General features: G+C 53.4%; 1 protein-coding gene across 1 annotated transcript in view; it reads right to left on the bottom strand.

Annotated features, from left to right (window-relative positions):
* The window catches only part of CMIP (c-Maf inducing protein), a 229,176-nt gene that overhangs the window by 185,489 nt on the left and 30,902 nt on the right, over window positions 1–12,785 (bottom strand). The window lies entirely within an intron of this gene.

Here is a 12,785-nt window from a genome sequence, read left to right as displayed (position 1 = left end):
CGTGGGCTGAGTCTCCCCGTGGGCTGCGTCTCCCCGTGGGCTGCGTCTCCCGTGGGCTGTGTCTCCCCATGGGCTGTGTCTCCCCATGGGCTGCGTCTCCCCGTGGCTGCATCTCCCGTGGGCTGCGTCTCCACATGGGCTGCGTCTCCCCGTGGGCTGCGTCTCCCGTGGGCTGCATCTCCCCGTGGGCTGAGTCTCCCTGTGGCTGCGTCTCCCGTGGGCTGCGTCTCCCAGTGGCTGCGTCTCCCGTGGGCTGCATCTCCCCGTGGCTGCATCTCCCGTGGGCTGCGTCTCCACATGGGCTGCGTCTCCCCGTGGGCTGCGTCTCCTGTGGGCTGAGTCTCCCCGTGGGCTGAGTCTCCCCGTGGCTGCATCTCCCGTGGGCTGCGTCTCCACATGGGCTGCGTTTCCCCATGGGCTGCGTCTCCTGTGGGCTGCGTCTCCCGTGGGCTGTGTCTCCCCATGGGCTGCATCTCCACATGGGCTGCGTCTCCCCATGGGCTGCGTCTCCCCATGGGCTGCATCTCCCCATGGGCTGCGTCTCCACGTGGGCTGCGGTGGCTGCGTCTCCCGTGGGCTGTGTCTCCCCATGGGCTGCATCTCCCCGTGGCTGCGTCTCCCGTGGGCTACATCTCCCCATGGCTGCGTCTCCCGTGGGCTGTGTCTCCCCATGGGCTGCATCTCCCCGTGGCTGCGTCTCCTGTGGGCTGAGTCTCCCCGTGGGCTGAGTCTCCCTGTGGCTGCATCTCCCGTGGGCTACATCTCCCCATGGCTGTGTCTCCCGTGGGACCCCCCTGGGGGGTCCCCTCATCAGTGGTAGGCCCGGGGGTGGGACTCCCCTCGCCCTGCAGCCTGGCCCAGGAGCAGAAAGCAGCACCCATGGCCAGGGGCTCCACGCGCCCCCACTCCCACCCCTGCACCCTCCTTTCTCGCCCTCTCCTCTGCGTCCTCCACCTGCTCTCAGACACAATCTCTCACACACAGTCACACACATGTGCACTTTCTCACACATTCTCTCACACACACTCTCATACCTTCTCACTTTTACACAGACACGCACCTCCTCACACTTTTTTCACGCACTTTTCCCCACACTTTTATACACTCACACACACTTTCACCTTCCACACATTTTCTCATACACTCTCTCTCTCACACACACTTTCTCACACTTCCTCTCTCTCTCTCTCACCCACACAGTCGGACCCAGCCCTCCCCGGGACCCTTTCTCCTTTACCCCCGCCTCTCCTCCGTCCCCGGCAGACACCATCCCCTCCTCTCCTCTCCCACACCCTGCCTCTCTCCTCCGAGGTTCTTGTCCCCATTATCCTCGCTGCCATTTCCCGTCATCTATTTTTGCCACCTTTGTCTTTTGTTTCTCCCTCCATCTTTCCTGGTGCCCTCATTTCCCTTCCCCTCTTGGCCCCTCCTCCTCCTAAAGTGCCCTTGTCCCCAGACCCCTCAGGCTACCCTGGCTCTGGCCACCTGCAGCTCCCTGAAGCCCCCTCCCCTGCACTCAGTCAGAGAAGGAAGGGGTCCTGGGTTCAGAAACATGCCTCATCTCTGACGCTGACAGCCACCCCAGGGCTGAGAGAAGAGGGACAGAGGGATGGGGGACAGGGGGACAGGGGGATGTGGAAAGAGGAACAGGGGAGAGAAGGACAGGGGGAGAAGGACAGGGACAGAGGGACAGGGGGACAGAAGGACAGGGGGACAGGAGAAAGATGGCCAAGGACCACATCCATGAGCTGAAGGCACCAGGGCAGCATCCCAAAGCCAAACCTGCACCTCCATCAACTCACAAAACTAACTAAGGAAAAAAATTAGAAACAATGACACCCGGAACTAACGAGGCTCTATGGAACCAAGACATCTGGACACCCGACGTCACTACAAAGGGGCTCGACTCTGGGAAAGCTCTATGGCCTCAATGATTATCAAAAGCCATAAAAATGTCCATATACCTTTGACCAGCTAATCTCGCTCCTGGGAACTTTTCCAAACAGAATTATTCATCATCATAAGGGGAATAAATTTTTTAAAAAGCTACGAGCATGCAGACGCACCCTGCGGCATACTCCACGGAAGATCAAACACTGGAAATGGCCTGAATACCCAACCTAAGGGAAATGGTTTCGTAAAATATGGCACAACTCAAGAGACTGTCGGGCAGCCGCTGAAGAAACATAACCCATGCTGATGACAGTACAGAAAAAAAACAAAGCATGAAAAGCCTCAGGTTTGTTCACTAGCCTTGCAGTGACAGAAAAATACATGGATATTCGATAACGACTAAGAGAAATGAGTGGAAAATCAATAAAGTAGCCCTTGAAAGTCAAATCCATTCGGCTCCCAAGTTCAGACAGAGCAGGACACCAAACCATCCGAATGTGTTTGGTTCCTGGGTCTAGACTGGCACACAGCAAGAGTCTGGAAGGTAAGTATACCCAAGTATACCCAAACGCATTCAACTTTTGCATGTTTGGGCAGGCTGGGGTGTCCGTGGCTATGTTAAGGTGTTAGAACTGTAAGGCAAGATGTTTTGTTTCTTTTTTTTTTTTAAAAAAAAAAACTCTTTAATGCTGCTTTGATTCAGTTTTTACAATTAAAAAAAGGAAAAAAGCAGGATTCGCATGTACAAGGTTTTAGAGTTGAACAAAGGGCTTTCTCCTATAATCTTACTTGATCCTTACAAAAGCTCTGGAAGGGAGGTAGGGCAGAGAGTTTTACTGACCCCATTTTTACCAAGGAGAAAACCAGGAATCAGAAAGGTTGTGACTTCCTCCGAGTCAGAGTCATGGGGCGGCGGAGACAGGACTGAAAGCAGACCTCAGTCCCCACGGCCCTCAGGCGCCGACACCGGGGCTCAGCCCCTCCACTCTGGCTGCAGCTGCCCACTGCGCATGACCGCCTGGACCACCTACTAACCCCAGGGCTGCCAGCCGAGACCCTACAAAGCAGCGCCCCTGATTCACAGTAACCAAAGGAGTCCCCGCAGGCCCAGGGCTACACCCACCCCAGGGGCACCCACAAACGGGACCTCTCCCCCGGCCGCTCGCCTAAAAGTGATGCCAGAAGGAAAAACCACCCAGAAGCAAGAGCCAGGGGTGTGCATCAGTCCTAAGTTCAAGTTCCAGCTCCTCCTGTGTCAGACTGTGTGAGGAATCACACACAGCCTTGACCTTGCCAACTGGTAAAGTGGAAATTACGGTAGGGCTTCCTCTTAGGACTATGGGACAGAGGGGACTGTGTGCACCCAGCTGGATGCCTGGCCCACAGTTTATGCCCCACAGCGCCCTCCGTGCTTTCTCTCAGGCATCTATCTGCGCATGTTCCCATCCGGAATGCTCTCCCCACGTGTGGCTTACTCGGTCAGTTCCTTCAAGTCTTGCTCAAGCATTCACCCCCTGGACAAACCCACATGCTGAACCCACGCCGCTTTGGTCTTCTCTGTGGCATCCATCTACTCTGGACACGATGTGCATTTCTGGGCTGGTCTAGTAGTGCCAGGCTCCCACCCAGAGAGGGCTGCGTGAGAACAGCAACGGGCCACCATGGTGCCATGTTCCTGCCACAGCACCAGGTGTGGGGCAAGTGCTCAGAAGGGGGGTGAACTAGTTAATTAATATGTGGTGGAGATGATTTTATCAGAGAGCAATAAAAACATTCGGTCCACTCTTAACCAAGGGCTGACACTGCCTTGATGGCTCCCCAAGGGCCATCAGACACCCCAGGACACAGTGGGCCTCTGGCCCAGGCAACTGGGATGTCCACGTGCCCCACACCCTCTTCATGTCCCTCCCTGCTCCCTGGGATCAAAGGGCGCCAGTCCAAAGGCTGGCACCCAGAAGAAATTCAAGAATCCTACTGGCCAGATACACCCAAAATAAATGTCTTGCTGTGGCTGGAACTGCAGATTTCAATATAGCCACTGGATTCCGGAACCCCTGGAGGAAGTGGAAGCCAAATTCCTAGCACTGAGCAGCCTGGAGAGGTTTCCCCCAGTCTCTCCACCTTGCACCTCCTGCTGCCTGGGGAACTCAACCAGCCAGGACAGGGATCTCTGGCACCTGCAGAAAGGAGCTGGTGTTTGCTAGAGGCCCTGCGCTCTGGGCATCGCACTCAGCACCACATATCACAGTTCAGCCTCCTCCTGCACCCGAAGCCAGCACCATTTCACATAGAAGGAAGTCCAAAAATCCAGATGCACAGGCCAAGGCCACCCCAGGGGCTGGATTCTGGGAGAAATGGCAGTTATGGGGTCTGTTTAGTAATTACACATGCTGGGTCCAAGCACCCCACAAGATAGAACAATCCCAAAGGGCTTTCAGGCCTCTGGGTGCAGTGGCACTTTCTGCACCCCACCCCCATCCACCCCCATACACAGACTGTGGAACAAGTACCTCAAGTAAGACTCTACTGTTGGTCTCTCGCCAAAGCTGCTGCATCCAAATGATGCCTCTCACAATAGAGGAGAAGAAAGGACCACTGTACACAGAGTTCTGGAAGCACTTTCTTCTCCTCAGTGACTCTGGGTCTCTGCCTCACCCAAATGGGTGACATTCCTTCTGCAGAAACAAGCACCACCTCCCTCTTCACCTGGCCAACTCTAGCTCCTCCCAATGTGCCCGCTTAGATGTTGCCTCCTCCGGGAAACCCTCCTGCCCACCTCTGCACAGGTCAGCAGGGACGTGAGCCTTCTGAGGCCTTGGACAAGGCAGGTCTTGCTCATTGCTGCATCTCCCGAGCCTGACAGTGTAGCCAGGACATAACAGGTGTTCAGTAAACTGATAAATAAATGATTGTCAAAAGACAGAATGAATGAATAAAATGAAAGAAAAAAATGGAATGGGAGCAGATGGATGGATAAAAACACATGAACAGAAGAATGAAGTGTGAGTGAAAACTGGAAAAAGAGGCTGAAAACCCTCTCACCCAGTGATCCTCAAGTCGAGTATCAAATGACAATAGTGTACATTCGAATTTCCTGAGCAACCCCATCAGCCACATCGAGATCACGAGGGGCGTGTGGCAACACAGTGAGCAGGGGACCCAGGCAAGAGTCCCCTAAGTGCAGTCTAGGAGCTCCAAGGCCTTCCCAAGCCTCTCTGGGAGCCCCAGGAGCCAAAGTGGGACTAGGGGGACCCCACAGGGGTGCAGCCCACCAAAAGTGGAAGGGGAAAGAAATTGACATTTAATCCTTCCCATAGTACCCGGAGAATGTCCTGAAGGAGACAGAAAACAGGCCCACAAGGCAGGCTCGCCGGAAGAATGAATGTGCACGCATCGCAGGGACCAAGCCTGTGAAGTGTTCCCTTGTGCACCAGGGCCCAGCTGAGCACCTCACACGTATCAGCTCACTAATCTGCACAACCCTATGAGGGAGACAGAGGCCAGGAAAACTGAGGCACAGAGACATGCAGGGAGCTGCCCAAGGTCACACAGCCTGTGCATGGAGAACAAAAAGCACAGAGCCCACGCAGCCAGGCTCCAAACTCTGAACTCTTAGTCACTGTGGACACTGTCTCTCGGCTCTAGTGTGCAAGGGCATGTCACTAATAATAACTACTCCTCTCATCTTTCATATGCTAAGGTCATATAGCCAATCGTCATCATCATCATCACCTCTCATTTTTAGTAGACTAAGGTCAGGTAGCCAATATAATGAGAAGAATCTCAGCTTCATTGTGCTAAGGCCGTACAGCTAATAATAACAGTAATAATGCTCTGAGCTTTCATATGCTATGATCAGAAAGCCAGTCAATAATAATAATAATAAACAGGGAGTACCAATGCACCCCTAAAATCTGGATGGCAGAGGGGCTTGGGGACAGTAACTCCATAGAGCAGGGCATGAGAAGACTGGTGACTGCATGTGCATTAGGACCGCACGCTGGGTGGGGGTGGCCCCGAGATGACTCTGGGTGACCCCCCAGCACTACCGTTGAGCCCTTTCTCTAGGCAAGCACCAAGTTAAGCACTTCACGTGGATTTCTCCTTCAGCCCGCACATCTCCCCTCTGAGGGTGCTGCCATAAGAACCCCAGTCTGCAGGTGAAGCAAGCGGAGGCTCTGAGAGGTTAGGTGACTTGCCCAAGGTCACAGAGCTAGGAAGTGACATTTGCACCTAGCCTCTCTCTGACCAAAGAGCCTGACCCTTGCCCTCTGGCTCCAGCCTCCTTCCCCTTTTGGAGGGGAAGAGCAGCCTGGAAGCCAAGCGGGGACAAGGACAAGACAGCCTGGCCTGCCCATTCCCACCAAGTCAGCTCCCCCAGCCCCCCAGAGGCCCCAAACCCATCACCCTCAATGGCTGTGCGGTTTGGTCTGGGGACCTGGGAAGTGGGGTCGGAGTCATTGTCACCCCCGGCCCCCCGGGCTTAAACCGGGATCCCCAGGGCCTGAGGAATCCGGGTGTCCGCCCGCCACGACCACCCAGCGGGCGCCACCTTCCTCAGCAGGCCGCCATTTCCTAGCCTGGGAGGGACAGGGATGCCCCAGCCGGCCCCCACCCCTGCGTCCTCAGCCCAAGTCTGGCCTCCCTGTTCCCAGCAGGGCCTGGACACTCTCCCAGGACCCCCCGCGGGCCGGAGGCCCAGTCTGGCCCAGCAAGCGCCACTCCGGTTTCTCCAAGGACCAGGGTCCGGAGAAGAGCAGTTGCCCGGCCGCCCAGTCCCCATGTCCCACGCTCCCTCCAACGCCCCCAGCACGGTTATCTCCTGCCTTGTGCCTTTAAACCCCAAGGGGCTGAGGAAATACTGGAATGTGCGAGGCCTGAGGTCAGAGCCTGGGCTGGATTTGAGTTGGGTTGAGATGAGGGGAAAAGGCCAAGAACAACTCGCTCATTTACTTCATTTCCAGACTTGGCAGCCAGCCGGGCCGGGCTTCCAAACCGAGCTGGCTTTGGCCAGGACATCTGCAGCAGCGCGGCCACAAGGCACATCTGGATCCGCTTAGGAAGTTAAGAGCCATGAAGTTCTCTTAAGACATTAGTTCCTGGGAAGCCTGGGGCCCTCTGGGGAGCGGGTGAGGGGCGGCCCAGGCTAGCCCCACACCCTTGGGCCAGCTAAGGGCATCCAAGGCCATCTGACTAGGTCTGGGGGGTAGCTTCAGGTCTGCTGGGGGGCCATGGCATACCCCCAGGTGCAGAGAACCTAGGGGATGCACCAACCCCACCCCTGCATTTTTGGCTGTGCGGCCCTGGACACCTCTCTCGACCTCTCTGGGCTGCTGGGCAAAACATTTCACCTCTCCCAGAAGAGACTGCAACTCTGGTGAGGACCTAACATGCCATTTCCTATTTGCCACTGTGTTTCAGGGCCGAGCACGCATCAGGCCCATGTATCAGGTGAACCCCAAACAGACTAAAGGAACCTTGGTTTCCTTGTCTGTAAAGCGGGGTTGATGAGCTCTACCTCTCGGGGTGCTTCTGATAGAAGACAGGGAAAGCCTGGACACAGAGGACTTTTAATTTTTCAGCTCTTTTAAAATTTTTAAAATTTTAAGTCTGTACTTGGCACAGCAGCATGTTGAAAAGTCAACCCCCCCCCTCCCGCCAACCTCACGGCCAAGTTCTTGTGAACAATGAATATCCCGGAAGCCTCATTTTGATTGATTTATTATTTTTTCAAGCCTGTCTTCTCCACCTAAGCCAAAGCATGTGCTCGCCTGGACCAAGCAGTTAAACCCTGTGCAGATGGGCACATGGAGCCCATGAGGATGGCTGAAGGCACAGGCTCGTGGGGCCTCAGCCATCGCCTCTAGGCTAATGAGCCCCACGCAGCACTGACCTGTGCAGGAAAGTGGCAGGGTCCATGTGGGGACCCAGCACCCCAGTCCCAGCCCACACTCCCATTCATTAGCAACGACCCCTGCCTCCTCTTCCCTGCTGTACTTGGCCATAATAACGGTGCCCATTTCCTCAAGTTGCTTCATGACTGTGTAAAATGTTATTCACGTAACTCAAAAATACCTCCAGTTCTCAGGAAAGTCTCTGGAACAGCGTAGGTGCTCAATAAGTGTAGCTTTCATGATTACTTCCGCTGGCTGCCTAAATCTACGGCTAAAACGAAGCCATTGGCGCACACTGATTCCAGAGGGATGACAGCAGAGTTGTGGTGAGGCGTCACCTCCAGCCCTCCAACCCCCAGCTCTCCACCCTGGCCTCAGCTGACAATCAGCTGGGGTGTACACAAAATACATGTCCTGCAGAAGTCCACGGGATGCTGCCCAGCAGAACTAATGTGCACTGCTACGGACAAGAATCATTTGCATTATTACCAGTTTTCTATAATGAAAGAATGTAAAATAGTTCAAAAGGCAGAAATAATTCAGATGGGTGAGCTAGAAAGGTCACCCAGTCATCCTTTTTCACCCATTTCAAAGTCTTTTGCAATATTCCTTCATAAATGTGACTCCACAAGTCTAAAAAGATGGGTGTAGAACATATAGTAGGAAAAGTTTAGAAAAAACTTAAATGTCCATTGGTAGGAAACTGGTTTAATAAGTTCTGGTATCTGTATGCCATAGAATACTCTGTAACCATTAAAATGGCTGTCACAATAAAAAAGATGAGGTCACGATAAAAAATATGATGCCGCGATGCCACCACACACCAAATGAATCCAAACCTCAGGGTGGGACCAGGCGTCGGTCCATTTCATAAAGCGCCCCAGGTCCCAGGCGGCTGGTTTGCTGCCCAGCTGGGGGGCTGCTCTTCTAAACCCATAAGGAGAGCCTTGGACAGAAAAGAGCCTTCTGAGACTGCCTGCAGGCGGGAGGGGAAGAGGGAGGGAGGGAGGGAGGAAGGTGACTTGAGAAGGAGGAAGAGGACAGAGCAATAAGGAAGCCAAGAGTCAACCCGGGCAGGCTGCTGGGCAGGAGAATGACTGCATCCACACTCGTTTCAGTCCTGCCAGAGCTTCCAAGTACTACATCTGCCCTGGATCTGTCACTTAATGGTCCAACGTACACAAGCTGCAGTGGTGAGCTTGAGATAAATACCCAACAGTCCCATTTAGAAAAGCCCCACTCCTGCCCCACCTTCACCCTTTGCTGGCCTGGGCCCACAAAGGGGAAACTGTTTAGACACTGGGGTTTTCACAAGCAGGTGCTATTTCTCCAACAGAGTCAAGACAGAGCTCAACCTGCAACAGCCCCAGGCTCCTCGGGAGAGCCAGCAGGTAGGTTGCCATGACAACTGCGCGTCCAAAACCTTGGCCCAAGCTGGGCTTGATGAGAACTGTCAGGGTTTCCCCAGCACAGGTGGATTCTGCTCCTTCTGGCACATCCCAGAACACTTCCACAGGCTGCTAAGGAAACCCCGCCCATCTGCCCCCCACACCCACCACCCTCATTTGTCACCAAAACTGGCTGTACCCAAAGGAATGGGGACCAGCCAGGTCCGCAAGGGAAGGCTGACTTCTACCAGGTGGGGCTCCAAGCGGGCCTGGGGCTCCTGGGGACAGGATACCCTCAGAACAGGTCAAACCATTTTGCGTTTCTGCTTGTAAAGCTAACATGCAAGGTGCTGGGAAGGTATCTCTAGCCCCCCACCTGACTTTCCTGCCTAGAAGAAAACTCAGCACAAGGTAGGTGTTCAACAAATATTAACTAATTAATTAACTTTAGAAGGGATAAATAGAGAATTGAGCTCAACTAGATATGCTACCTTACACCAAGATTCTAGTGGGAGTCAAAGGATAAAAGAAAATATAATGAGTAGAAAACACAAAATACAGACAATCCCTATCTAGCTCCTTAATTTTGGTCTTTTGATTTGGACAGAAATCACCATTATTTGCCTAGAGAGATAACATGCTGCAGAGGAAAGATTGTGAAATTCTAGAAGCAGAGTCTGTAAACCACTGTGCTATATAAATAGCCAAAACCTGAACTGACCAGCAGCAAAGCTAGCTGGAAGAGGGATAGGAAATCAGGTCCTCAGACTGGACTACGGGTGGGAATGGAGCCTGGGCTCAGACCAGCACTCCTTGATGCACCCAGCCAGGCCCCTGGAAACAGGGTGGGCAGTAGAGGGAGAGAGGCAGGGAAGGAGGCATGTAGGGTTTGGGACCTGCCATTTCCTGAATGTCTGCTCTATCGTCACCCTTCTCCCTTAAGGAGAAGGACCTACCCATCTGACCCCTACACCCTCCTAGCACCCTCCTGGTGCACTCTGCTGCTAACATTCACTTACTTGCTTTCCTAGAAAACACCAGGCCCAGCCCTGCCCCAGGGCCTTTGCATTTGCTGTGGCTACCTGCCTCGCTTGCTCCCTTACCTCCTCAAGCCTCTGCTCAGATGTCACCTTCTTACCTAGGGCCTCCCTGGCCACCCTATTTTAAAACACCACCACCACCCACAGACACCTGCCCCCCTCCCCTTTGTTCTCCCCAGCACCCTCTGTCCTCCTTAACCTGCGAGATTTTTTTATTCACAACATTTATCACCAGCTGACATGATTCTACAATGACCTGCTTATTTTCTCCTTCCCCCAGTCGAATTGGGGCTCCAGGAGGGCCAGATCTTGTCTGCTTTGCTCATGGCTGCTCTCTCCATGCCGCGAATGAGGCCTGGCACACAGCAGGTGCCAACAAAAAGTCACCTTCCTTGATCCTTTCTGGCCCTCCTCTCACGCCCTCCTTAGTTATGGAAGGGAGGGGGCTCGGCTGAGGAGCGGTGAAGTCAGGATTTGAACCCAGGCCCAGTGACTCCTGAACCCAGGTGTGTCGCTTCCCTCTGTACCGTGAGGATGCCCGAGAGGGCTCGGCGGACCCTCTGGTCTCAGGGATTGATGGGCACTGGAGGGCATCTGCCATCCATCCCTGTGGAAGGGGGCTTCTATGCGGACAGATAGGTGGGGGCAGGGGAGGGCTATTCCCCACCATGCCCCATTCTCCCAGAACACATGCGTCCACATCCCTCCAGAGGCTCAGAGGGAGCCAGGTATTCTGGCACCCAGCCTTCCTTTCTCTTATCTCCAGACCCACTGTCCCCTGGCGTCCCTGCCAGCCCCGGCCAGCCCTCGCTCTCCCTGGTAGGCTGAAGAATGGCCTCAATCCCCACACCTGTGAATATGGGACCTTACGCAGGAAAGGGGACTTGCAAATGTGATGAAGTTAAGAACTTTGAGAAGGGAGGCTGTCTTGGGATATCCTGGCAGGCTCAATGTAATCCCAAGGGTCCTTATAAGAGGGAGGTAGGAAGGTCAGAGTCAGAGGAAGAAGCAGAGGTTGGAGTGATGGGGCAAAAAGCCAAGGAACGGAGGCAGTCTCTCTTTGCTAGAAGAGAGATTCTCCCCTAGAGCCTCCAGAAGGAACTCAGCCCCACCAACACCCTGATTTTGGACCTATAAAACCTGTTTTCAGACTTCTGACCTCTAGAATGGTCAGATGACAAACCAATGTTGTTTTAAGACACTAAGTTGGGGCTCTTTGTTATAGAAGCAAGAGGGAACTAATGTATCCACTAAGCTCTAAGGTCAAAGGGCACCTCTCAGGGAGGCCTGCCCTGGTCCCCTAGCTTGCTCAGATCCCCAGACTCCTTCTTCCTTAACTGTGTATCAGCGGTGAAGAGCTCATGCTCTGAAGCCAGACAACCTGCATTCAATTTCAGCCTCCCCTTCTTATGAGCTGTGCAACCTTGGGAAAATTTCCCAACCTCTCTGGGCCTCCTTTTGCTCATCTGTTACTCAGGACCACCCAAAGAGGCAAACCCTGATGATGCAGAGAGAATTCAGGTAGAGACAGGATCTAGGGAGCTGGAATGAGGTCTGCCCCTGAGACCTGTAAGATCCTCCAGGCTGTAAGATAAACTGTGCATGTCTTGTCCATTATAATCCCAGAGACTCAAATAGCAGCCAGGCTATCAGATCTGAATATGTGTTGAATGAATGAATGAATGAATCCCTGCAGCATCAAAAAATCTCAAACACCCACTTAAGAGACCAACTATCTGACAGCAAGGACCCTTAAGGAAGACAGGCAGCTGAGCCTTGAAGAACAGGAGCTTCTCCTGGGCTTAACTCCAATGGCCCCCAAATATTTCAAACCAGGCAGTGGGAACACAGATGGTCAGCAAGACCTTCCCAGGAAAAATGCTGCATCCACTCTGACCGATATTTCATTGGCCAATCGTTCCTCTCCCTTCTGCTTCAGCTGACTCTACTACAATGGCAAGGGGAGACCCACTTTAACAATGGCCGCAGGGAGATCCCCACAAAGGCCAAGGGGAGACCCCACAATGGCTGAGGCGCACCCACTTGTCTTTCCCTAGAGGTGTTAAGAAGGATTGGGGTGGCAGACCAAGACCTGAACAAATCTCATCCCTTTAAGGGCCAGTTCACAGGGAAACGAAGTTCACTACTCCCACTCCATGGTGTTGCTGTAAAGGTAAAAGGAGAGAAAACATATGAAGTATATAGCGCCTGCATACAGTTAGCCCTCCATGAATGCTAGTTACATAATGTTTAATTTTTTTATCCCATACCATACACTTAAGCAGCAATATCAAAATCATATACAAATGGACTAGGTGAGGAAGGACTGGGTGGCAGAAAGGGCGAGGGCTCCGGACACAGATGGAAAATCTGAAGCTCTGTGAGCTTGGGTAACTTGCTTAACCTTTCTGAACCTCAGTTACCGCATCTATAAAATGGAAATATCACCTATACCAAAGGAGGGTTGTGACAGATGATATAATGCACACTGAGAGTTCTCATGCTGGAATCACTTCCAGAGCTTTTAGAAAGGCTCTGCCCAGGCCTTCCCCTAAACCCAAGTGGTCGGC

The sequence above is a fragment of the Tamandua tetradactyla genome, chromosome 16 (genome assembly GCF_023851605.1).
Source record: "Tamandua tetradactyla isolate mTamTet1 chromosome 16, mTamTet1.pri, whole genome shotgun sequence".
NCBI classification, from domain to species: domain Eukaryota; kingdom Metazoa; phylum Chordata; class Mammalia; order Pilosa; family Myrmecophagidae; genus Tamandua; species Tamandua tetradactyla.
The sequence above is the reverse complement of the archived record's forward strand: the minus strand, read 5'-3'. Positions and strand labels throughout refer to the sequence as shown.